This window comes from Lathamus discolor, chromosome Z (assembly GCF_037157495.1).
Source record: "Lathamus discolor isolate bLatDis1 chromosome Z, bLatDis1.hap1, whole genome shotgun sequence".
NCBI lineage: Eukaryota > Metazoa > Chordata > Aves > Psittaciformes > Psittacidae > Lathamus > Lathamus discolor.
The window spans coordinates 109,529,682-109,556,174 of NC_088909.1; the positions used below are offsets into that span (position 1 = coordinate 109,529,682).

Sequence of the window (26,493 nt, forward strand, 5' to 3'; positions counted from 1 at the left end):
TTCTCCACTGTGAAAAGTATTTTAATGCATCACACAGTATCTGGGAATAAATCAGAGTACAAAGAGCCTCAGCACTACACCCTGTCCAACTCCTGCTGCCTTGGATGCATCCCTGCCCCTGGGTCTGGGTGGTGGGTGAGGCAGCGAGGTTCGGTCTAGATGAGAGGTCCTGGGGGTTTCTGTGTTGGCTTCTCTGTTGGCTCCATCCAGCTGCTTTGCCCAGGAGTCCTTCAGATTTCCGGGCTGTTTGCCCTGCAGTGGGAAAAGTGGATTGGAACAGTCACAACAACTGGAGTCTCTTAACCCATGTGGCTCCCATCCTCACTGGAGAGGAAGCATGGCTGTACCTCAGGCTCATGGGCCTCTGGGTTGCCTAAAAGGGGTCTCCTGTGTTAGCTGAGATGTTTGAGGCCATCTCTGTCCTTGTCTTCAGGCACCACCCCATGACATGTCTCCTGTGAGCCCTGTTTCATGCCCACCAGGCTCTATCTCAGTACCTAGAGCATCTCACATGACTGCGGAGACCTACCTTTAGGCAAATGAAGTGAGCTCTTGATGGTCATTCTATACACAGGTTGTCCTGGGATGTGTCACTTCTGCTGCTCAGCTCTTGGGCTCTCCATTCAACTAGGCTGTCTGGATGCATGCACCATGAGAAGGTAGTGGATATATTCAGCCACCCTTTTCCAGAGGGCTCCAGAGCTGGACCAGAGCAGATGATGGACGTAGGGTCCGGTTCCAGGAGCAGAACAAGCCTCATTTCCCACCCTGTACTTCGACCTTCCCTGAACTCAGAAAAGACATCCCCATTTCCTACTTGAGGTGCAGTAAGCCAGCTGGATGGAGTCCAAAAACAATCTCTTCTCATGGTTTTCACTTAGAGCAGGGTTTTATATTTAAATTACATATACCTTTAAAAACAAAGGGTTACCGCTTCTTGAAAGTCTTAGGCTTATAACACTCTATTAAATTTCCTTAATCACCAAACTTGCAAATGCTGCCAGTTCAGTGGAGCAGTCACAGTCAAGGCAAAGCACATAAAACCCTGGTTTCTAGAGGAACTAATGAATGTTTTGACAGAAGCTGACTTTTCTGCAGATGCAGGGAGACTATTCACTTCATTTCCATTTGCTTGCCTCGCTCAGCTCAACGACTTCTTCAGCCAGGACTCAGAAGAGAATTGGCAATTGAAATAAGCAACAAGGTGTGTTTTAATCCTCTGGGCATAGAAAACATGAGGTGTGAAAATCCACTAGTTCTAGAAACCTTGTTTCTGGTCACTACATACATCTGTCAAGTTAGGTCACTGACAACAGGACTTTCACCATCTAAGTTGGTTTTAAACAAGCTGACGTTTCCCTTTCTATTTATCCAACACATTCAGGCTTCATCCCGGATAGCTCTGGCCAGGAGCAACTCATGTCCATGCTGTTTGACTCTCTCATCCTTCAAATCAGAGCAGCCCCCTGCAAACTGCTGAGGCATAGGTCTCAGGTCCATGAGAATTAATTTGAATAAACTCATTAGTACTTCATTTGTCTACTGCAATTTAGTTGAACTCCACTAAATTCTGTGATTTGGTACAAATGAGTAAATAGATGTGCAACACCCATTGTTCTAAAATGTAAAACACCCACGTTTTAAAATTCTGAAAAATGGGTATTCATTTATACAGTGACCTAAATATGTGTTCCTGTCCTAGAGCCACAGCAGAATAGAGCTGGGAGGGAGCTTGGCTGTTCAGCTCATCCATCCTTCCACCCAAGGCAAGGTTAGCTGTGATTTTTGGCCCAGCTTCATCTCGTGTGTTATTATGATTTTCAGTAATGGATATTCCACAACCTCCACTTTGATCACATAGTCACCTACTAACCAAAATTTAGCAAAGTGTTATATTTAGCTGGAAATCAGCATATATTAATAGTTACTAGGGAATGTCCTTGGAAAAAGATATAGTCTCATCGCAAAACAAGATGAAAAATAATGATTTCAAACATGATTGCATTTGAAAACTTAATTGGACTGAAACTGTTTTGTGCACCAGATCCCTCTTCAAACTCCCTCCTTCTTTATTTTTAGGCTTCATCAGTTCACTGGCCTACTTTAATGCCAGGACGACTAAAGAGTACAAGATGATAGTATTGTAGTGCGCAGTCAGGGTGGGGAGAGCAGAATCCCTTTAAGCTAGCATTGCTGCAAGGGGGAAAGTCCTTACAAATCATAGAGTCATAGAATGGTTTGGGTTGGAAAGGACCATAAAGTCCCTAGTTCCAACCACCTGCCACAGGCAGTGACACCTTCTGCTAGAGCAGGTCGCTTCAAGCCCCGTCCAACCTGGCTCTGGACACTGCCAGGGATGGGGCAGCCACAGCTTCTCTGGGCAACCTATGCCGGTGCCTCAGCACCCTCACAGTAGACCACTTTGCTGCTGGCTCAATGAAACTGCTCTGCTTGGCTCTCCCTTAACCCAGCAGTTACCTGGCTCCACCAGCAAGTTAAAGCAGAGATGAGCTGCCAGGGCCAAGCTCAGGGTCTCCTCTTGCTGTAAAATCATAACGAAGCATTTTGCTTTTCAAACTCTTGTCTAACCCAACGGGAATAATTTGCGAAAGAATCCTGACTATACTTGTTGTTCAGTTCATTATCTTTATGAGCCCGTCCCTAAAAACACTTAATGGTTAATAAACCTTAAGGAAATACAATCTTACAATCTTACAGGCAAATGTTTTGGCTGAACATCTGCTTTGGTTCTGGAAAGGGCTGGTCTTTTGTCTCTTTATTTGCCTTTTTGACCTTTTCAGAATACAGACTCTTGCATTAGCTGTAGGACAGCCACACAGAGCAGGTGACACTGAACCCCTGTCTACATGTCCCCTACAGATGCTCTTGCTCCACAGCTATTTTGATGCTAACCTTTCTGCAGGTTCTGTTATTCATCTCAGAAAGGCTCTTCAAAAACCCCAAGGAAGAGTCCTGCCATTTCCAGAATGTCCGTAGGGAGTCCCAGTGGCGGTTTGGAAGAAATCCTAGTTTTGTGATGCCAACTCTTCAGCCTGTGTCAAAATACAACTGCAGAACATAATTTGCATACATGAAAATGCTTCAGAAGAGAGCTCAGCAGTGCTGCACCACGTTTATAGGAGAACCTCAGCCCTGAGTGAGATGATCCATGTGGGTGAAGCTGGGCTACATCTATGTCACAAAGGGAAGGGCTTCAGAGGTCAGCCTAATGCCATCTTAGTCTGAGTTTGAGCAGCAAAGACAATGGGAAGATCTAACCCTGAGACCACTTCTGGATGTGTGCCCAGTTGATCACACAATCTGAAGGCTGCTCACATGAGGTGACTTAGACATCTGCAAAGATATGATGAGACCCTGGGGATGATGAGACCATGAGGATTTTGAGACCATGGGGAGCAGACAGGAAGGAGGTGCAGCCTTACTCTGAGGGGTCTGTGCTGGACCATCTCCTCCAGATTAACATACAAGCTAATCCTTTCTTACAAAATAATGCCCTTGGGAAGCTGTGCCTTTTTACTCAATAACCCATGGGTTAGTGCACACCTCTGTAAGTGTTTGAGGAGATGCTGAAGACCCCTTCCCAGCTTCAAGGAGATGAGCTACATGGCAAGTTATTCCGGAGTGGGGCTTGTTCAGCTTCTTCCTCTGTTTTGTATAAAGTAATTAACTGGAGAATAGGGAGAGAGAGAACATGTGAGTTTACAGCTCATTGCCTAGGCATTCATCTAGAAGGGGAAGACCTAGTCCCTGTTCTCAGGACTGTTTAAGTTAAACACAAAACTGCGTGTAACTCTACAGACTCTGCCCAAAGACCTTCTTTGTACCCAAAGGTAACCAGAAAGTTAAAACAAGACTAATGAGGAGAGATAGGTGTGGCGTTTCCAAGCCAACTGTGCTCTCCTCTGCCCAAGGATCACTGACATCCAGAGACCACATAATTCATTGTGGACCTCGGGCTCCAAGTCTGTCCATGGACTGAATGTCATCAATACGACCAGGCATTTTGAAAGTACCTGCCACATTAACATCTGAGTGATAAAACTAAGAGGATGTCTGGGGAATACAAGGCTTGTCACCAGCCTGACTTGGTTGGAAGAGTTGATTCTTCCTAATTACCCACATCTGTTGGTGACAGATTACTTTTTTAGGAATGGAGATGTACTCTATTTTTCGCCCAGTTCCTACAGTTTTTAGTGTGGAAGACCCTGGAAGAAAGGTTCGCCCTTACTACAAACATGATTTAGCTGGAGCTGCCTCCTCGCCTTCCATCAATGATATGTCATTGCCATGCAAGTCCTTAGACAGTGAGTGGTGTGTTTAGAGAGCCTTTGTTCCTGTGTTTGGTGAATTGATCTCCATCTGAGAAAGTATCACTCACTGTCAGAATTAAAAACAGCCCGTGAAAAAGAGAAGGAGCAGCCTGACTTCAAAGGGCTGTGGTTCTTCTCTTGTGGCCTCTCCTAACCTGCATGCAGCTGAAAAACTTGTTTGACCCAATTCATTCCAGGCCTCCTTCTTCCCCTCCGACAAAGACGCACAAACAATGAGTGCATTCAGGTGCAGAAGAGGGAGGGAAACACAGAGAGAGGCTCCCGCTGCACACACCCTGTTCCCACAGATAAGCACTGAGCTGGAGGAGTGACAGGTTGTCTTGGGCAGAACCAGCTACATGCAAGGTCTCCTTGAAGTCAGTAGTGTGTGTGGAGAGATGCTATCTTTTATTGGGCCAACTGGTAGAGTCAGAAGAACTAGACAAGCTCTAAGGCGCACAAACCTTTCTTCAGGCCAGGGAAATACTTGGGCTGCCTGAAGCCAGGAGGTGCATGAGATGTCCGAGGAGGCACAGAGCGGGTTGGCTTGGCAATCCACCAGACACTTGACTCTAAGGGAGTCCTTATAGTGGCCTTCCAGTACTTAAAGGTGGTCCACAGGAAAGATGAGAAGAACTTTTGACACGGGCCTGTAGAGACAGGACGAGGGGGAAGCTGTGGCTGCGCCATCCCTGGCGGTGTGCAAAGCTAGGTTAGATGGGGCTTGGAGCAAGCTGCTCTAGTGAAAGGTGTCCCTGCCTGTGGCAGGGGGTTGGGACTGGATGAATTTTAAGGTCCCTTCAACCCAAACCGTTCTATGATATGTGATGTTTCAGTAATTCTCTTTTTTTGGACCAATTTAGCTTCCAACACTACATGACATCTCATCTCTGACTGGCATATGGCCAAGGGTGGCACCACAGCATTAACGCTTTCCACCAGTTTAAGCTGCCATGAAAAGGTCATTACCTGGCATTAACAGGGTGCCTGGGCTGGAAGTCGTGACCTTGGAGGTTTCCAACACCTGATAACGTGCTCAGGAGACTTATTCCTGCAGCAGAGATATCAAATCACTCCCAAGCAGGGCTGGCTACAGCAGGCAGCCCTTTCCTCCTGCAGGAGCACAACCCTATGCAGGGAGAATCTCTGGATTATTTTTTCCCTCTTTCTATTTTTTAATGAGCTCCAAGCTATAACTCAATTTTTTATTTCAGTGATGCATGTGCCTTCATTTCCTCAAGCTGATATTTATTCATGCCTTCCTCCCTTCTCTTTTCCAAGAGAAATGTCTTAACATTTGCAAAAAGGAACTATTGTTTTTGCACTTTAGAAATGTGAATGTGTCACTATAGCAATTATCTCTTAAACTTAACTAAACAGGCCTAATGCTGTTAAGCTTAATAGGAACTTTGTCTCCTTTGAGCACTTTTCTCTTTATTAATGACTCATTGTAAAGCACATTATCACTGGTGTCACTTTACCAGTCCTGCTTCGCTGCAGTTGGATGTAGCATTACCTCAGCGCAAGCAGATCTCAGGCAGGGATCTTCCAGGGCAGCACAAACAGCTCTGCAAGTTCTGTGTTGGATGTCGATGATAAGATGCAAGTAGAAGACCAGATAAAACCATCAAGCAGCAACCAGATGTGCATGGGTGCCACTGCCAGGTGACTGAGAGGGCTTGGTGGCTGGTTCAGTGCAGACAGAAGTAGACTAATAACATGCCAAGTTATCTCCAAGGTTTGGAGATAATGCTGCTGGGAAAAAGGCCAAGGGACAAAGCCAAGATAGAAGGTGGACACTTTGAGCTTTGAGGTGGCTCTTCAAGCATGTGCTCTGTGCTGCTACACACAGCATGTGTGGACACAACAAATACAACTCCATACAGCCTGGACCAGGCTGGTACCTCTCATCACCAATAAATCACTGTATACGAGAAGTCTTTTGTGAACTTACTTCATATGGGCTAGAAATGAGTTTGTCTCAGACATCCCCGATCACCCAGATAAACTCTATTCATGGAGGAGTCCTCCAAGGTTATCCAGAAGAAATCACACCAGCAGTGCCTTCAGGTAGAGTTCTTCGCAGGCATCAGTGAGGCTCTACAGCACTGTGAGTGATTTTAAGCTCACACATCTGTTTAATCTTTTTAACGCTGAGAAAGATGACCCCCAGTGCCATGGGTTAGTGGTGGCCTTGGCAGAGATGGGGAACGGTTGGACTGGATGAGCTTAAAGGGCTTTTCCATCCTAAATGTTTCCATGTTTCTATACACAAGTGACCAATCACCACTGGAGCTGTGGTTTCTGTATGTTCCCTCTGGTTAGTGACCAGTAGTTAGTAGGTTGAAATACCTGACACTTGCTGTGGGCTTAGATCATGCACTAAGAAGTTACAGATACTCAGCTGTGGTAGGATACCATTGAGCTTCCCTATTTAGCTCTGTCTGCACTCTCAGCTTCCTTACTTTAAACATTATTACCCTGCAGGTACCAGTATATCCCACCTGTCTATTCCAGTTTAAACGGTGGTGGCACCAGAAAGGGATGGGGAACTAGGCGGGAGAAACTCTTTTCAGATGGCATTTCACTGAGCATGGGTTAGGAAGGCAATACACAGATTTATCTGTCTTGGTAGGAGGTGGTGACAGTCCTTGTGCCTGTCACCTGAAGGTTTCCCTTGAGTCCTGATAATGTGAAGTGTTATAACTCATAACTACAATCAGGCACTTCCAGAATAGCCAGGGTGGGAAGACCTCCCCCAGCAAGCTCCCTGCTCACTGCTCCCAGCTCTCATGCTCCTGAAAGAGAAATCATCTCCTGCCAAGATATTTCACTCGAGTGGCAGGAAGAGTTGGGAAGTGCGCAGAGAGAGGCTGATCCTGACATTCATCTCAGCAGGGCTTCAGAAACCCGAGCAGCAGCATGCACAGCTCAGAAAGGTCTCTCCAGGCAGTTCCCAGCAGCAGAGTACAGACTCCCTCAAACCCAGCATACACATCCCTGGACAGCCTCTGGGATGGGCAGTGTTATCATCTGCTTCCCAGTGAGCCTTTACTCAAGGTCCACATGATGACTCTTCGATCATCATTGACTCCCAGCCCAATCCCACGCCTGCTGCTTTGCAGTTCCTAAGCGATATATCACAGCACATTTATTCTGACACCTTGTGAGTGCACAGGTTAGTGCTGCTCTGCCAGGCTCAGCAAAGGCTTCTAAATATATTAGTGGAGGGAAAGGATCTGGGATGGCTTCCAGTTTTAACCAAGGTCACATTGGCAAGTGCTGGTGTGCAGCACAAGGATGCTAGACACGGCATCTCTCATGTGAGCTGTATTCCAGCGCTTCTACAGTGCAATAGAAAGAAACAGGGAGGGATGATGGCAACAAGAAGCCTGGGAAATCCCTAAAAATTTGCTGTGGGTATGTTCTGCACTCAGGATCTTTGTACCTCTGGTTATTTTTCTACAAAACAAACCCCCAAACCATGTTACTTACCTGCCTCAAACGGTAGACTTGGGCATAATGTTCTTCAAAGAGCTCAGAGCTTTGAGCCCTTGGATTCATCCTAGCAGACAATTTTCCCATTAGGAAGCAGCCAAATGCTCCAGGGAAACACATACTGCTGGAAACAGCACCCGCATTCCAGATTTACCCAAGTCTCTTGATGATGCATCCTGCAAAGAGCTCTCCTCCTAGCCACAAGAAAGGGCTGGGAAAGTTTAGGCAAGGCCAAGGACTGGAGGTGAGACACATCAGAGATCAAGGTCTGAAATCCCCCCTCTGGCAGGGGTGACTCTGCGACTCTCTCCATGGGAAACAGAAGAGATCTGGACTTGTAATTGCATCCCTGAACTGGAGAAAGAGACCCAGGAGAAGCAAAAAGAGAGGCGAATAAAGAAGAGATGCATATTCTGAGACAGCCAGGAAGAAGCAGATTGCGCTGGCCGCGGACAGGGCTCAGCAGAGGCCAGTGTAAGAGCCCAGCAATAAAACAGAAGAAAGTTTTACCCTTATTGGCTTTCAGTGAGGTTCAGGAGCCCCTTAAAGCTGGGGTAGCTTTCCTGATGTGCAAGTGAGTCAGTGGGAGCCCTGTGCTCCCCAGAAAGCAGGTGAGGGGCAAAGTGGTGAGGAGAAGGAGCAGGTTGGTATATATTACCTCTCCATCTTTCTAGGCTTATGACTGAGAGCTGTGCTGGGGTCTCACTTCACCCTGATACATATGAGTTGGAAAGGAAGCTGGGAGCATGCTAGTGCTCTGCAGTGTTGTGTTTTGCCATGATTCTTCATTTGTGGTAAGCAGAAGGTGGGGTGGGGGTTAGATTTACCTCATTAAACATCGAATCCCAGACTGGTTTGTGTTGGAAGGGACCTTAAAGCTCACCCAGCTCCAACCCCTGCCACGGGCAGGGACCCCTTCCACTGGAGCAGCTTGCTCCAAGCCCCTGTGTCCAACCTGGCCTTGAGCACTGCCAGGGATGGGGCAGCCACAGCTTCTCTGGGCACCCTGTGCCAGCGCCTCAGCACCCTCACAGGGAAGAGCTTCTGCCTAAGAGCTCAGCTCAGTCTTCCCTTGGGCAGGTTCAAGCCATTCCCCTTGGCCTGTCCCTACAGGCCCTTGTCCCAAGCTCCTCTCCAGGTTCCCAGCAGCCCCTTTAGGCACTGGAGCTGCTCTCAGGTCTCCCCTTCAGGAGCCTTCACTTCTCCAGGCTGCCCCAGCCCAGCTCTCTCAGCCTGGCTCCAGAGCAGAGCTGCTCCAGCCCTCGCAGCATCTCCATGGCCTCCTCTGGCCTCGCTCCAGCAGCTCCACGTCCCTCTTGTGCTGCTGCCCCAGAGCTGTACCAGGACTGCAGGTATCATGGAGCCATAGAATAGAAACTTCTGCCTGTCTCCCCCTCTGAAGCTATTAGATATATTTCAAGCTGGCAAAGGGTTAGGAGTCCCAAAGATATCTTTATGCCTTAGGTGGAAATAAGGTGATAGGCAGAAGAGAAACACTAGTCCCTAGTGCCCCAAGAAGGGGAAAGCTGTCAGGGATATCCCTGAAACACTGACAAGGCAGAATAGTGCTACAGAAGTCCTTGGCTGCAGGATGAGCATCAGGCAGGCTGCAGAGAATCCATCTGTGCCACTAATCTGGTTCTCTAAAGCCCCCCTTAGTTACTAATGTGCTTTGACAGAGAAGTAGGCAATGTTTTGTCTACTTGCCTTTATTTTTAGCTGCCTTGGGTCAGCTACTCAGACAGCAGCATTAGGACACCTGCATCTCCAGATCTGATCTGTGGCTCTGAGCCAGACCCTATGCAGATAGTGAGTCTGCACTCACTAATTTCTCCCTTTTCCTCAGATCACCTTGCTCCCTCTGGTGCCTCCACCTCCTCCTGATGCTGCCAGACAGTGGTTGTGGTACCCTTCCCAAGCCTCACAGAGTGGACATCTCCAAACCTGGCGTTCAAGATCTGCTCTTGGCATAATCTTTAGACTTGGCCCAAGGCTTTGCAGAGGAGCTTAGTGGCTGAGCACCAGGATAGGGGTTCACATCCCTAATGGGGTGTCTACATCTCACTCCTGCCCTTCTGCACTGCTTGTATCAGAAGACACAGCCACAGGAGCATACCTCTTCCTGCCCTTGTGAAACCCACAGGCTTTCCTCCATCATGTGAAGAAATTAGTTGTTATTAATGTGCCACAAGTGCTGGGGAGGGGGCACAAACTTCACATGGATTCGTCCCCAAGTCAGGCTGTGTCTGGAATGGCCACGTGGCCTTTGGAACCACTACTGTGCTCATGATTGGTGCCAAACCCATACTCCAGCATGATGCTCTGGGCCTCCCTGTCTGGAGGACAAGAGTAATGGCAGGGATGTCAGCCCTCAGTTGTCCTATTCAGTTATTCTTCCACGGATTCCTGGACAGAGGTTGAAAAGTCGATGTCACAGTTGGAAGCGGGCTGGTTGGACTCTCCAAACCACAGCATAGCTTTGGTCTAGAAACCATCCAACAGTGTCTTGCAAAACTTCCAGGATTTCATGAGTTGGTCTGGAACAGGCAGCGCCGCTGACCCCAGGCATTCAAACACCATGACTCAGCCCCCTCCTTGACTCTTCCAAGTCTCCTTTCCTCTCTGGGTTTGCTTGAGGTTAAGCTTGGTTCATATTTTCCAGGTTTCTCTGCTCTTCTTCTCCCCAGCCTTTTCGGAAGACCAGGAACTTAACTGTTCTCTGGGTTGTGGTGGGGTGTTCCTACAGGCAGAGGAGAGGAGATGCTATAACCCCTGGAGCAGGGCCCTAAGTAACGTTGTTATGTGATTTATGGTAAATTTGGCAGCGCTTCAGTCTGACTCCTGATTTAATTGCCTGCAGATCCTGCCTTCTCATTAACACAAGAGGTCAAGGAACTGGCAGGAGTTCTGTGATTTGTGGGTGAGTATTTAGCTTATAAAAACACCCCTGTCTTTGCCTCCCAGCGAGCCTCCTTGCTCCTCCAGCTGTTACAGCTGTTCTCCCCTATCCTGAGCTGCTCCAGCTTACTCTGCTCTTCCTTTTGCCTTTGAGAGGTGCCTTATGCAATGCCTCTGCTCAAACACACCTTTGGCCAGCTACACGATCACTGCAGCAGCAACCGGGCATCGTAAATGCTCATTAAAATGGATGTATTTTAATAATTGCAATCCAGGAAACATTTTCTTCCTCTGCAGCAGTCGGGGGAAAGGAGGCAGAGAGGAGGACAAGTGAGCAGAGCACAGGGAGCATCCAGCAAGTTCTTTGAATAAAGAAAGAGCATCTGCCTGGATGCAGAACATGTGAGTACTGAATACTGCAGCAACTCTCAGCTGCACCACGCTCAGACCTAGGGAACCTCCAGCCTATGTATGTTTATAATGCACAGTTTAAAACCAGCTTTACCCCAGGGAATGCTTAATCCTTCTTTCATAGGACTTGATGGGAGAGATTTCTAACTCCTTAGCAAAGGCCCAAAGAAAATGTTCTAATCTTCCTTGAGTCTCCCTGAAGACCACGTTTGGGGCTGAGAATCTCCTCAAAACCATGGATCGCTCCTTATGATGTGTCCGAGCCCTACATGACTCACATGTTCACTTTCTGCATAGATGAGGCCTGCAATGCCATGGGTTAGTGGTGGCCTTGCCAGTGCTGGGGAAGGGTTGGACTTGGTGATCTTGAAGGTATTTTCCAGACTCAATGATTCTACAATTTTACCTGCAAATACTCATTACCTTCAGATAACCAACAGAAAAATGTTACTCCAAAGGGACAGAACATGGGTAAAAACCATTCAGCATAATTCTTTCCTTGTTCCTGGGTTATTGAAGGGCTGACTTGCAACTACCATGGGCCATTGCCCAGTACTCCCCATCCTGCTCTGCACTTAAAATAGTAGGTGACACTCTCAGAAGACCATATCTCTGCTGTTTCAAGCAGCATTCCATGCTCAGCTGTCAGAGCTTGCAGAATCTTAAGGGTCTGCAGCACCCAAGATGCCGGACCACATCCCTGACTTCCCCATTCTGCTGGAGAAGCAAGGAGGTGCTGTGTGCAATGGTTTGTACTGGTAGAGGATGTTCTGTGTGAGATGGTTGATGCTGGCAGAGGATGTTCTGTGTGTGGTGGTTTGGTGCTGGCAGAGGGTGCTGTGTGAGATGGTTTGGTGCTGGCAGAGGGTGCTGTGTGAGATGGTTTGGTGCTGGCAGAGGGTGCTGTGTGCAATGGTTTGGTGCTGGCAGCGGATATTCTGAGTGAGATGGTTTGATGCTGGCAGAGAGTGCTGTGTGTGATGCTTTGGGACTGGCAGAGTGATGTGTGTGATGGTTTGCTGCTGGCAGAAGGTGCTGAGTGCGATGGTTTGGGGCTGGCAGAGGATGTTCTGTGTGCAACAGTTTGTTGCCAGCAGAAGGTGCTGTGTGCGATGGTTTGGTGCCACCAGAAGGTGTCATGTGAGATGGTTTTGGTGCTGGCAGAGGGTGCTGTGTCAGATGGCTGATGCTGGCAGCGGATGTTCTGTGTGCGATGGTTTGGTACCGGCAGAAGGTGTTGTGTCCGATGGTTTGGTACTGGCAGAAGGTGCTGTGTGCGATGGTTTGGTGCCAGCAGAAGGTGCTGTGTCCGATGGTTTGGTACTGGCAGAAGGTGCTGAGTGCGATGGTTTGGTGCCAGCAGAAGGTGCTGTGTCCGATGGTTTGGTACTGGCAGAAGGTGCTGTGTGCAATGGTTTGGTGCCGGCAGAAGGTGCTGTGTGCGATGCTTGATGCTGGCAGAGGATGTTCTGTGTGCGATGGTTTGGTGCTGGCAGAAGGTGCTGTGTGCGATGGTTGATGCCGGCAGAGGATGTTCTGTACGCGATGGTTTGGTGCCGGCAGAAGGTGCTGTGTGCGATGGTTGATGCTGGCAGAGGATGTTCTGTGTGTGATGGTTTGGTTCCAGCAGATGGTGCTGTGTGCGATGGTTTGGTGCCGGCAGAAGGTGCCGTGGGCGATGGTTTTGGTACTGGCGCAGGGTGCTGTGTGAGATGGTTGATGCTGGCATCGGATGTTATGTGTGCGACGGTTTGGTGACGGCAGAAGGTGCTGAGTGCGATGGGTTGGTGCCGGCAGAATGTGCTGTGTACGATGGTTTGGTGCTAGCAGAGGATGTTCTTTGTGCGACAGTTTGGTGCCGGCAGAAGGTGCTGTGTGCGATGGTTGATGCTGGCAGAGGATGTTCTGTGTGCGACGGTTTGGTGCCGGCAGAAGGTGCTGTGTGCGATGGTTTGGTGCTGGCAGAGGATGTTCTGTGTGCGACGGTTTGGTGCCGGCAGAAGGTGCTGTGTGCGATGGTTTGGTGCCGGCAGAAGGTGCTGTGTGCGATGGTTTGGTGCTGGCAGAGGATGTTCTTTGTGCGACAGTTTGGTGCCGGCAGAAGGTGCTGTGTGCGATGGTTGATGCTGGCAGAGGATGTTCTGTGTGCGACGGTTTGGTGCCGGCAGAAGGTGCTGTGTGCGATGGTTTGGTGCTGGCAGAGGATGTTCTGTGTGCGACGGTTTGGTGCCGGCAGAAGGTGCTGTGTGCGATGGTTTGGTGCCGGCAGAAGGTGCTGTGTGCGATGGTTTTGCTACTGGCAGAGGGTTCTGTGTTAGATGGCTTGGTGCCGGCAGAAGATGCTGTGTGCAATGGTTTGGTGCTGGCAGAGGATGTTCTGTGTGCAACGGTTTTGTGCCAGCAGAAGGTGCTGTGTGCGATGGTTTGGTGCCAGCAGAAGGTGCTGTGTGTGATGGTCGATGCTGGCAGCGAATGTTCTGTGTGCGATGGTTTGGTTCCAGCAGAAGGTGCTGTGTGCGATGGTTTGGTTCCAGCAGAAGGTGCTGTGTGCGATGCTTAGCTGCTGACAGAGGGTGCTATGTGCGATGGTTGATGCTGGCTGAGGATGTTCTGTGTGCGATTGTTTGGAGCCAGCAGAAGGTGCTGTGTGCAATGATTTGGTGCTGGCACTGGATGTTCTGTGTGCGACGGTTTGGTGTTGGCAGAAGGTGCTGAGTGCGATGGTTTGGTGCCAGCAGAAGGTGCTGTGTGTGATGGTTTGGTGCCAGCAGAAGGTGCTGTGTGCGATGGTTTCGTGCCGGCAGAGGGTGCTATGTGCGATGGTTGATGCTGGCAGCGGATGTTCTGTGTGCGATGTTTTGGTGCCATCAGATGGTGCTGTGTGCGATGGTTAGGTGCTTGCAGAGGGTGCTGTGTGTGATGGTTGATGCTGGCAGAGGATGTTCTGTGTGCGATGGTTTGGTTCCAGCAGAAGGTGCTGTGTGCGATGGTTTGGTTCCAGCAGAAGGTGCTGTGTGCGATGCTTAGCTGCTGACAGAGGGTGCTATGTGCGATGGTTGATGCTGGCTGAGGATGTTCTGTGTGCGATTGTTTGGAGCCAGCAGAAGGTGCTGTGTGCAATGATTTGGTGCTGGCACTGGATGTTCTGTGTGCGACGGTTTGGTGTTGGCAGAAGGTGCTGAGTGCGATGGTTTGGTGCCAGCAGAAGGTGCTGTGTGTGATGGTTTGGTGCCAGCAGAAGGTGCTGTGTGCGATGGTTTCGTGCCGGCAGAGGGTGCTATGTGCGATGGTTGATGCTGGCAGCGGATGTTCTGTGTGCGATGTTTTGGTGCCATCAGATGGTGCTGTGTGCGATGGTTAGGTGCTTGCAGAGGGTGCTGTGTGTGATGGTTGATGCTGGCAGAGGATGTTCTGTGTGCGATTGTTTTGTGCCAGGAGAAGGTGCTGTGTTCGATGGTTTTGTGCCGGCAGAAGGTGCTGTGTGCGATGGTTTGGTGCCAGCAGAAGGTGCTGTGTGCAATGGTTGATGCCGGCAGCGGATGTTCTCTGTGCGACGGTTTGGTGCTGGCAGAGGGTGCTGTGTGCGATGGTTTGGTGCTGGCAGAGGATGTTCTGTGTGCGACGGTTTGGTGCTGGCAGAAGGTGCTGTGTGCGATGATTTGGTGCCAGCAGAAGGTGCTGTGTGCGATGGTTTGGTGCCGGCAGAAGATGCCGTATGCTATGATTTTGGTACTGGCAGAGGGTGCTCTGTGAGATGGTCGATGCTGGCAGCGGATGTTCTGTGTGCGACGGTTTGGTGCTGGCAGAAGGTGCTGTGTGCGATGGTTGATGCTGGCAGACGATGTTCTGTGTGCGACGGTTTGGTGCCGGCAGAAGGTGCTGTGTGCGATGGTTTGGTGCTGGCAGAGGATGTTCTGTGTGCGACGGTTTGGTGCCGGCAGAAGGTGCTGTGTGCGATGGTTTGGTGCCGGCAGAAGGTGCTGTGTGCGATGGTTTTGCTACTGGCAGAGGGTTCTGTGTTAGATGGCTTGGTGCCGGCAGAAGATGCTGTGTGCAATGGTTTGGTGCTGGCAGCGGATGTTCTGTGTGCAACGGTTTTGTGCCGGCAGAAGGTGCTGTGTGCGCTTGTTTGGTGCCAGCAGAAGGTGCTGTGTGCGATGGTTTGGTGCCAGCAGAAGGTGCTGTGTGTGATGGTTGATGCTGGCAGCGGATGTTCTGTGTGCGATGGTTTGGTTCCAGCAGAAGGTGCTGTGTGCGATGCTTAGCTGCTGGCAGAGGGTGCTATGTGCGATGGTTGATGCTGGCTGAGGATGTTCTGTGTGCGATTGTTTGGAGCCAGCAGAAGGAGCTGTGTGCGATGATTTGGTGCTGGCACTGGATGTTCTGTGTGCGACGGTTTGGTGTTGGCAGAAGGTGCTGTGTGCGATGATTTGGTGCCAGCAGAAGGTGCTGTGTGCGATGGTTTGGTGCCGGCAGAAGATGCCGTATGCTATGATTTTGGTACTGGCAGAGGGTGCTGTGTGAGATGGTCGATGCTGGCAGCGGATGTTCAGTGTGCGATGGTTTGGTGACGGCAGAATGTGCTATGTACGATGGTTTGGTGCTGGCAGACGATGTTCTGTGTGCGACGGTTTGGTGCCGGCAGAAGGTGCTGTGTGCGATGGTTTGGTGCTGGCAGAGGATGTTCTGTGTGCGACGGTTTGGTGCCGGCAGAAGGTGCTGTGTGCGATGGTTTGGTGCCGGCAGAAGGTGCTGTGTGCGATGGTTTTGCTACTGGCAGAGGGTTCTGTGTTAGATGGCTTGGTGCCGGCAGAAGATGCTGTGTGCAATGGTTTGGTGCTGGCAGCGGATGTTCTGTGTGCAACGGTTTTGTGCCGGCAGAAGGTGCTGTGTGCGCTTGTTTGGTGCCAGCAGAAGGTGCTGTGTGTGATGGTTTGGTGCCAGCAGAATGTGCTGTGTGCGATGGTTTGGTGCGGGCAGAGGGTGCTGTGTGCGATGGTTGATGCTGGCAGCGGATGTTCAGTGTGCGATGGTTTGGTTCCAGCAGAAGGTGCTGTGTGCGATGCTTAGCTGCTGGCAGAGGGTGCTATGTGCGATGGTTGATGCTGGCTGAGGATGTTCTGTGTGCGATTGTTTGGAGCCAGCAGAAGGTGCTGTGTGCGATGATTTGGTGCTGGCACTGAATGTTCTGTGTGCGACGGTGTGGTGCTGGCAGAAGGTGCTGTGTGCGATGGTTTGGTGCCAGCAGAAGGTGCTGTGTGTGATGGTTTGGTGCCAGCAGAAGATGCTGTGTGCGATGGTTTGGTGCCATCAGATGGTGCTGTGTGTGATGGTTTGGTGCCAGCAGAAGGTGCTGTGTGCGATGGTTTCGTGCCGGCAGAGGGTGCTATGTGCGATGGTTGATGCTGGCAGCGGATGTTCTGTGTGCGATGGTTTGGTTCCAGCAGAAGGTGCTGTGTGCGATGGTTGATGCTGGCAGAGGATGTTGTGTGTGTGATGGTTTGGTGACGGCAGAAGGTGCTGAGTGCGATGGGTTGGTGCCGGCAGAATGTGCTGTGTACGATGGTTTGGTGCTGGCAGAGGATGTTCTTTGTGCGACAGTTTGGTGCCGGCAGAAGGTGCTGTGTGCGATGGTTTGGTGCCAGCAGAAGGTGCCGTGTGCTATGGTTTTGATACTGGCAGAGGGTGCTGTGTGCGATGGCATGGTGCCCGCACAAGATGCTGTGTGCGATGGTTTGGTGCCGGCAGAGGATGTTCTGTGTGCAACGGTTTGGTGCCGGCAGAAAGTGCTGTGTGCGATGGTTTGGTGCTGGCAGAGGATGTTCCGTGTGCAATGGTTTGGTGCCGGCAGAAGGTGCTGTGTGCGACGGTTTAGTGCTGGCAGAGGGTGCTGTGTGCGATGGTTGATGCTGGCAGAGGATGTTCTGTGTGTGATTGTTTAGTGCTGGCAGAGGGTGCTGTGTGCGATGGTTGATGCTGGCAGAGGATGTTCTGTGTGTGATTGTTTGGTGCCAGCAGAAGGTGCTGTGTGCGATGGTTTGGTGCTGGGAGAAGGTGCCGTGTGCGCTGGTTTTGGTACTGGCAGAGGGTGCTGTCTGAGATGGTTGATGCTGGCAGCGGATGTTCTGTGTGCGATGGTTTGGTGCTGGCAGAGGATGTTCTGTGTGCAACGGTTTGGTGCCGGCAGAAAGTGCTGTGTGCGATGGTTTGGTGATGGCAGAGGATGTTCTGTGTGCGATGGTTTGGAGCCGGCAGAAAGTGCTGTGTGCGATGGTTGGGTGCTGGCAGAGGGTGCTGTGTGCGATGGTTTGATGCCGGCAGAAGGTGCTGTGTGCGATGGTTGATGCTGGCAGAGGATGTTCTGTGTGCGATTGTTTTGTGCCAGGAGAAGGTGCTGTGTGCGATGGTTTGGTGCCGGCAGAAGGTGCTGTGTGCGATGGTTTGGTGCCAGCAGAAGGTGCTGTGTGCGATGGTTTGGTGTCAGCAGAAGGTGCCGTGTGCTATGGTTTTGGTACTGGCAGAGGGTTCTGTGTTAGATGGTTTGGTGCCAGCAGAAGATGCTGTGTGCTATGGTTTGGTGCTGGCAGAGGATGTTCTGTGTGCAACGGTTTGGTGCCGGCAGAAGGTGCTGTGTGCGATGGTTTGGTGCTGGCAGAGGATGTTCTGTGTGCGATGGTTTGGTGCCAGCAGAAGGTGGTGTGTGCGATGGTTTGGTGCTGGCAGAAGGTGCTGTGTGTGATGGTTTGGTGCTGGCAGAAGATGCTGTGTGCGATGGTTCATGCTGGCAGAGGATGTTCTGTGTGCGATTGTTTGGTGCCAGCAGAAGGTTCTGTGTGTGATGGTTTGGTGCTGGCAGAAGGTGCTGTGTGCGATGGTTTGGTGCTGGCAGAATGTGCTGTGTGTGATGGTTTGGTGCCGGCAGAGGGTGCTGTGTGCGATGGTTTGGTGCCGGCAGAAGGTGTTGTGTTCGTTGGTTTGGTGCCAGCAGAAGGTGCTGTGTGTGATGGTTTGGTGCTGGCAGAACATGCCGTGTGCTATGGTTTTGGTATTGGCAGAGGGTGCTGTGTGAGATGGTTGATGCTGGCAGCGGATGTTCTGTGTGCGATGGTTTGGTGCCGGCAGAAGGTGCTGTGTGCGATGGTTTTGGTGCTGGCAGAGGGTGCTGTGTGCGATGGTTTGGTGCTGGCAGAGGGTGCTGTGTGCAATGGTTGATGCTGGCAGAAGGTGCTGTGTGCGATGGCTTGGTGCTAGCAGAAGGTGCTGTGTGCGATGATTTGGTGCTGGCAGAGGGTGCTGTGTGCGGTGGTTGATGGTGGCTGCGGATGTTCTGTGTGCGATGGTTTGGTGCTGGCAGAAGGTGCCTTGTGCGATGGTTTGGTGCCGGCAGAAGGTGCTGTGTACAATGGTTTGGTACCGGCAGAAGGTGCTGTGTGCGATGGTTTGGTGCCGGCAGAGGGTGCTGTGTGCGATGGTTTGTTGCTGGCTGAAGGTGCTGTGTGCGATGGTTTGGTGATGGCGGAGGGTGCTGTGTGCGATGGTTGATGCTGGCAGCGGATGTTCTCTGTGCGATGGTTTGGTGCCGGCAGAAGGTGCCGTGTGCGATGGTTTGGTGCTGGCAGCGGATGTTCTGTGTGTGATTTTTTGGTGCCGGCAGAAGGTGCTGTGTGCAATGGTTTGGCGCTGGTAGAGGATGTTCTGTGTGCGACCGTTTGGTGCCGGCAGAAGGAGCTGTGTGCAATGATTTGGTGCCGGCAGAAGGTGCTGTGAGGAATTGTTTGGTGCCGGCAGAAGGTGCTGTGTGCGGTGGTTTGGTGCTGGCAGCGGAAGTTTTGTGTGCGACGGTTTGGTGTTGGCAGAAGGTGCTGTTTGCGATGGTTTGGTGCCAGCAGAAGGTGCTGTGTGTGATGGTTTGGTGCTGGCAGAGGGTGCTGTGTGCGATGGTTTGGTTCCAGCATAAGGTGCTGTGTGCGATGCTTTGGTGCTGGCAGAGGGTGCTGTGTGCGATGGTTTGGTTCCAGCATAAGGTGCTGTGTGCGATGGTTTGGTGCTGGCACTGGATGTTCTGTGTGCGATGGTTTGGTGCCAGCAGAAGGTGCCGTGTGCGATGGTTTGGTGCCAGCGGAAGGTGCTGTGTGCGATGGTTTGGTGCTGGCAGAAGGTGCTGTGTGCGATGGTCTGGTCATGGCAGAAGGTGCCGTGTGCGATGGTTTTGGTGCTGGCAGAGGGTGCTGTGTGAGATGGTTGATGCTGGCAGCGGATGTTCTGTGTGCGATGGGTTGGTGCCGGCAGAAGGTGCTGTGTGCGATGGTTTGGTACTGGCAGAGGATGTTCTGTGTGCGACAGTTTGGTGCTGGCAGAAGGTGCTCTGTGCAATGGTTTTCGTGCTGGCAGAGGGTGCTATGTGCGATGCCTGATGCTGTCAGCGGATGTTCTGTGTGCGACGGTTTGGTGCTGGCAGAAGGTGCTGTGTGCGATGGTTGATGCTGGCAGCGGATGTTCTGTGTGCGATGCTTTGGTTCCAGCATAAGGTGCTGTGTGCGATGGTTTGGTGCTGGCACTGGATGTTCTGTGTGCGACAGTTTGGTGCTGGCAGAAGGTGCTGTGTGCAATGGTTTGGTGCCAGCAGAAGGTGCTGTGTGCGATGGTTTGGTGCTGGCAGAAGGTGCTGTGTGCGATGGTCTGGTCATGGCAGAAGGTGCTGTGTGCGATGGTTTTGGTGCTGGCAGAGAGTGCTGTGTGAGGTGGTTGATGCTGGCAGCGGATGTTCTGTGTGCGACAGTTTGTTGCCAGCAGAAAGTGCTGTGTGCGATGATTTGTTGCTGGCAGCGGAAGTTCTGTGTGAGTTGGTTTGATGCTGGCAGAGAGTGCTGTGTGCGATGGTTTGGTGCTGGCAGAGGATGTTCTGTGTGCAACGGTTTGGTGCCGGCAGAAGGTGCTGTGTGCGATGGTTTGGTGCTGGCAGAGGATGTTCTGTGTGCGATGGTTTGGTGCCAGCAGAAGGTGGTGTGTGCGATGGTTTGGTGCTGGCAGAAGGCGCTGTGTGTGATGGTTTGGTGCTGGCAGAGGATGCTGTGCGCGATGGTTCATGCTGGCAGAGGATGTTCTGTGTGCGATTGTTTGGTGCCAGCAGAAGGTTCTGTGTGTGATGGTTTGGTGCTGGCAGAAGGTGCTGTGTGCGATGGTTTGGTGCTGGCAGAATGTGCTGTGTGTGATGGTTTGGTGCCGGCAGAAGGTGCTGTGTGCGATGGTTTGGTGCCGGCAGAAGGTGCTGTGTGTGATGGTTTGGTGCTGGCAGAACATGCCGTGTGCTATGGTTTTGGTATTGGCAGAGGGTGCTGTGTGAGATGGTTGATGCTGGCAGCGGATGTTCTGTGTGCGATGGTTTGGTGCCGGCAGAACGTGCTGCGTGCGATGGTTTGGTGCCGGCAGAAGGTGCTGTGTACAATGGTTTGGTACCGGCAGAAGGTGCTGTGTGTGATGGTTTGGTGCCGGCAGAGGGTGCTGTGTGCGATGGTTTGTTGCTGGCTGAAGGTGCTGTGTGCGATGGTTTGGTGATGGCGGAGGGTGCTGTGTGCGATGGTTGATGCTGGCAGCGGATGTTCTCTGTGCGATGGTTTGGTGCCGGCAGAAGGTGCCGTGTGCGATGGTTTGGTGCTGGCAGCGGATGTTCTGTGTGTGATTTTTTGGTGCCGGCAGAAGGTGCTGTGTGCAATGGTTTGGCGCTGGTAGAGGATGTTCTGTGTGCGACCGTTTGGTGCCGGCAGAAGGAGCAGTGTGCAATGATTTGGTGCTGGCAGAAGGGGCTGTGTTCGACGATTTGGTGCCGGCAGAAGGTGCTGTGTGCAGTGGTTTGGTGCCGGCAGAAGGTGCTGTGTGGAATTGTGTGGTGCCGGCAGAAGGTGCTGTGTGCGGTGGTTTGGTGCTGGCAGCGGAAGTTTTGTGTGCGACGGTTTGGTGTTGGCAGAAGGTGCTGTTTGCGATGGTTTGGTGCCAGCAGAAGGTGCTGTGTGTGATGGTTTGGTGCTGGCAGAGGGTGCTGTGTGCGATGGTTTGGTGCTGGCAGAGGGTGCTGTGTGCGATGGTTTGGTTCCAGCATAAGGTGCTGAGTGCGATGGTTTGGTGCTGGCACTGGATGTTCTGTGTGCGACGGTTTGGTGCTGGCAGAAGGTGCTGTGTGCGATGGTTTGGTGCCAGCAGAAGGTGCCGTGTGCGATGGTTTGGTGCCAGCGGAAGGTGCTGTGTGCGATGGTTTGGTGCTGGCAGAAGGTGCTGTGTGCGATGGTCTGGTCATGGCAGAAGGTGTCGTGTGCGATGGTTTTGGTGCTGGCAGAGGGTGCTGTGTGAGATGGTTGATGCTGGCAGCGGATGTTCTGTGTGCGATGGTTTGGTACTGGCAGAGGATGTTCTGTGTGCGACAGTTTGGTGCTGGCAGAAGGTGCTGTGTGCGATGGTTTTCGTGCTGGCAGAGGGTGCTATGTGCGATGCCTGATGCTGTCAGCGGATGTTCTGTGTGCGACGGTTTGGTGCTGGCAGAAGGTGCTGTGTGCGATGGTTGATGCTGGCAGAGGATGTTCTGTGTGCGATGGTTTGGTGCTGGCAGAAGGTGCTGTGTGCGATGGTTTGGTGCTGGCAGAGGATGTTCTGTGTGCGACGGTTTGGTGCCGGCAGAAGGTGCTGTGTTCGATGGTTTGGTGCCAGCAGAAGTTGCTGTGTGCTATGGTTTGATGCCGGCAGAAGGTGATGTGTGCGATGGTTTGGTGATGGCGGAGGGTGCTGTGTGCGATGGTTGATGCTGGCAGCGGATGTTCTGTGTGCAATGGTTTGGTGCCGGAAGAAGGTGCTTTGTGCGATGGTTTTGTTCTGGCAGAGGGTGCTGTGTGCGTTGTTTTGGTGCTGGCAGAGGATGTTCTGTGCGCGACGGCTGCAGCCACCTGCAGTCTCTGGCACCCCTGTGTGGCCACTGGCACAATCACAGCCCGAGGGACTCCGCAGCTTTCCCTGCGGAGCAGTTAATGGAAGACCCCAGCATTCTTGCAGGGTCTAGAGGGGAGGTTGAATCGTGCCTGTGGAGCACGCCCTGTGAAGGATGGGAGCCCCCCTGTCCTCCCTGCAGGGCAGGAGGTCCTTATGCATGGTCCTAATGGACGTGAGCACCTCGAGCAAAGTGCTAATGAAGGGACCAGGCCTTGGGGTTTCAGTGCCTGGACACAGGGTGGGATCCTGAGTGCTCTGTTCCTACAGGTGACAGAGGGGAGCACGGAAATGAGCTTTTTTTTACCCTGATTCACTGCTATCAGTAGAGATATGAGTCGTATCTACACAGAGAGTTTATGGTGATAGCTATAATCTGACTTAAATGGCAGAAAGCTGGTGTTGAAAGGCTCTGGGTGGTGCAGCAGTGATGCTGTTAGCTGGGTTTAACACTATTGTGTGACCCCCAAATTCTTTGGTAAAACAGCTGAGGAACCAAAAATAACCAAAATAAACCCCAGTCTGCCCACGGCCAGGCCACCATCATGATGCTCCAGTGAGGTGCCATGAGAAACAGTGAGTTCCTTCCACCCCCGTTCATCTGGCCTCCAGCTTACCCTGCTGTGTTACCTGTCCCTCTCATTACATTTGGTCCCCAACCTACTCCCTAATTTAATTCCCATTCCTTGGGAGCTCAGGAAAGCTGGATTTTCCCCAACCCCACTTCCTTCCCCTCTCCATGCCTCTTGGGAGAGGTGGGGAAACACTTGGGGCGGGGGGGGTTGTGACATTCACCTTGCTGAGGTGTCAGGGTTGGGAGCAGAATCCAGATCTCTTGCTCTGAACAAGTCGCCTTGGGCAGGGTTGGCCTTTGCAAACATTGGTCCCTCCTGGGCCATGTGCAGGGACATGGTGGGCATGTGGCTGTGCCATGCGTGGGTATCATGCATATGGGGTGTCCCTCAGGTGATGACAGGAGCAAGAACAGCCTGGAAGGGCTCTTCTCCAAGTGGCGGAGAGCATAGGAAGGAGCCCAAGGGCTTAAAGCAGGTCCCAGAGGCCTGCCTTAGATTCATCTGGAAGATGGCAGTGGGCTCAGTGTCACTTCAGTGACACCAAATGCTAGCCTCTGTGTGGCACTGTGACCATCGAGAGGGCATCTGGGCCAAGCAGAGCAGCCTGTGCACCACCCAGACTTCCACCCAGTGCTGATAGGCTTCATCCATCACAGGCAGAGGCAAGGTCCTGATCTTAAAATCAAAGGCCCTCATGCTACTGTGTTGCTGGAGGGATGCACAGGAACTCAGGAGGGATGTCCTGGTCCAGATCCTTCCCAGTACAGAGCTGTGTCACTGGGACAGAACCAGCTGCTCCAGAAGGACACAGACACAGCCCGGGACTTTCTCCTGTGCATGGAAGAACAGCCTTGTGTCCCACCAGACCTCCATGTCTGAATCCAGTTCTTAGCTTGCTGGCAGAATCCTGTACTTTAAAATTGTCATATTGTGAAGTAAGCTGCAGCTGCAATTACCTCTCACAGCACTTTTCCCAGTGCACATGATGCTCAGGGAATGGAAGAGGTCCCTGGCTATGCCCACGAAGTCTTGAATCTGAGAGCAGGGAAGATATAGTCACATGGAGGTGTGGGGATGGCCTCTGGAGAACAGAAAACTCATTACTTCCAGAGGAAGAACAAGACAGCATCCAAAGGGGGTCAAGGAGCAAGTTAAAACAAACTTTAAAGTGTCTTCTTGCAAAGATGCAGCTATGGGACTTGCCACTGCAGGTTGTCACTGCCTTTTCATACCTAACTCTGGATCCAGGAAGTCCCTAAGCTGTATTCCCAAAGGAAGGGGCTGTTAGAAGAAATTGAGTTGGGAGCTGTGTACAATTCACACCTTTAACCCGTGGCTGCTGGAAGCCAGGTCACTGCTTGTGCTGTTCCTAACAGCATGTCCCCAGCAGCCTCCATCCTAAAGGGCTGGGTGTAGGAGGTGATACCTGTCCCCATGGCAGGGGCAGAGCTCCACAGCCTGCTCTGGCCAGGCCAGCACCAGATCTGGAGTGGGTCTGACCATGGTTATGCTTGGAGGGATCTCACAATGATGACCCTGCATGGCGAGTTGGAGTCCTGTGTGCAGCTCTGGAGCCACCAGCACAACAGGGACATGGAGCTGTTGGAGTGAGGCCAGAGGAGGCCATGGAGATGCTGCGAGGGCTGGAGCAGCTCTGCTCTGGAGCCAGGCTGAGAGAGCTGGGCTGGGGCAGCCTGGAGAAGAGAAGGCTCCTGAAGGGGAGACCTGAGAGCAGCTCCAGTGCCTAAAGGGGCTGCAGGAAACCTGGAGAGGGGCTTTGGACAAGGGCCTGTAGGGACAGGCCAAGGGGAATGGCTTGAACCTGCCCGAGGGGAGACTGAGATGAGCTCTTAGGCAGAAGCTCTTCCCTGTGAGGGTGCTGAGGCGCTGGCACAGGGTGCCCAGAGAAGCTGTGGCTGCCCCATCCGTGGCAGTGCTCAAGGCCAGGTTGGACACAGGGGCTTGGAGCAAGCTGCTCCAGTGGAAGGGGTCCCTGCCCGTGGCAGGGGTTGGAGCTGGATGAGCTTTGAGGTCCCTTCCAACACAAACCGCCCCAAGATGCCTCAGCAGGAGCGCGGCTGAGCCCCGGGGCCCGCGGGCACCCCGGTAACGCGGTGGGTGCCCATGAACTGCCGTGTCGCCTGTGTCGCTGCCGGGGTCACTCGGGGTCACGCCGGGTCTGGGGCTGGGGTGGCGGCGGAACTCGGCAGTGCGCAGCCGCCGCCACCAGGGGGAGCCGCAGCGTCACCGCCAGCCGGCACCGGGGAGCGGGGAGACACCGGGATAGAGGGAACCGTGGGGTATCGGGATGTGGGATATAGGGAAGTGGGGTACAGGGATAAAGGACATATCGGGATCGAGGGGGAAGGAGAGGGTTCAAGAATAGGAAGGGTACTGGGATGAGGAACAAGGGGATGTAAGGTAACGGGATCAGGGGCAGTGGGGATGTGGTGTCAGGATAGGAGGGGTACCAAGATGGGGAGCACTGGGATAGGATGAGTACCGGGTGGGGGTACCAGGATGGAGGCACTGGGATGGACATGCCGGGCTGAGGAGCACCGAGATTTGGGATATGGGGATCGAGGGGGAAGGTAGGGGTACAGGAATGGGAGGGGTACCTGGATGTGGAATGCCAGGATACGGGATATCGGGATCAGGAAGGGGGGATGTTTATAGGATGGGAGGGGTACTGGGACGGGAAACACTGGGATAAGAGGGGTACCAGGATAGGGTACTGGGATGGGGAACACAAAGATGGGAGGGGTATCAGGACAGGAGAGATACTGGGATTGAGGTGCCTGGGTGGAGGTGCCAGGCTGAGGAGCACTGGGATGCAGGAAGACTCTGATGGGGAGAAAGGCATAGTACTGGGATGGGGAGCACCACGATGGGGTGGGTACCAGGATGGGTGAGCACCAGGACGGGTGAAGGTACTGGGATGCAAGCACACTGGGATGCAGGAACAGGGGAGGGTGATTACAGAGGTGCAGGAGCACCAGGATGGAGAGCATGAGGATGGGGAGGGGCTGCTCGGATGCAGGAGCAGGGAGGTGGAGGTGCCCCAGGCTGGAGAAGCACCAGAGGCAAGCCCATTTCCAACCATTTGTAAAGGCTGGAGGTGGAACAACTGGTGCAGGGCACAGAGATGGGTTTGTGGTGTGGTGCTGAAGACCCGGTGATGCCCATGAGGTGCCTGGCTGCATGTGTGTGTAGAGAGGTACCCAAAGGCCCTGCTCAGAGGGTACAAATACCAAATATACAGATGTAACAGCTGCTTTTCTGGTCTTTCATAGAAACGTAGACTCACAGAATGGTTTGTGTCGGAAGGGACCTTAAAGCTCATCCAGCTCCAGCCCCTGCCACGGGCAGGAACCCCTTCCACTGGAGCAGCTTGCTCCAAGCCTCTGTGTCCAGCCTGGCCTTGAGCACTGCCAGGGATGGGGCAGCCACAGCTTCTCTGGGCACCCTGTGCCAGCGCCTCAGCACCCTCACAGGGAAGAGCTTCTGGCTAAGAGCCCATCTCAGTCTCCCCTCTGGCAGGTTAAAGTCATTCCGCCTGTCCTGCCCCTACTGCCCCTTGTGAAATGATGCACACTGGAGAAGCCAAGAGGGGAGTCTTGGTCTCCATGGGGGCACCAAAGGGTGCACAAGAAGGGATGGGTGGAGGTGGGGACACACTGCTGGTTCCGTGCTGCAAATATGGGGCAGGTGCAACCCCATGGGTTTAATTGTTATATGCAGATGAAGCAAACAGTGCTCTGATTTCAGGATAACATTCTGGACTGGGATGGCAAAAGAGCACTCTAAAT

At 52.3% G+C, this 26,493-nt stretch overlaps 1 long non-coding RNA gene across 1 annotated transcript in view; it reads right to left on the reverse strand.

The window, feature by feature from the left end:
- LOC136005739 (uncharacterized) overlaps positions 1–26,493 on the reverse strand; it is a 43,032-nt gene continuing 16,539 nt past the window's right edge. Inside the window, exon 3 of the long non-coding RNA XR_010608865.1 lies at positions 1–252. This is a non-coding gene — a long non-coding RNA (uncharacterized LOC136005739). The remainder of the gene's footprint in view (positions 253–26,493) is intronic.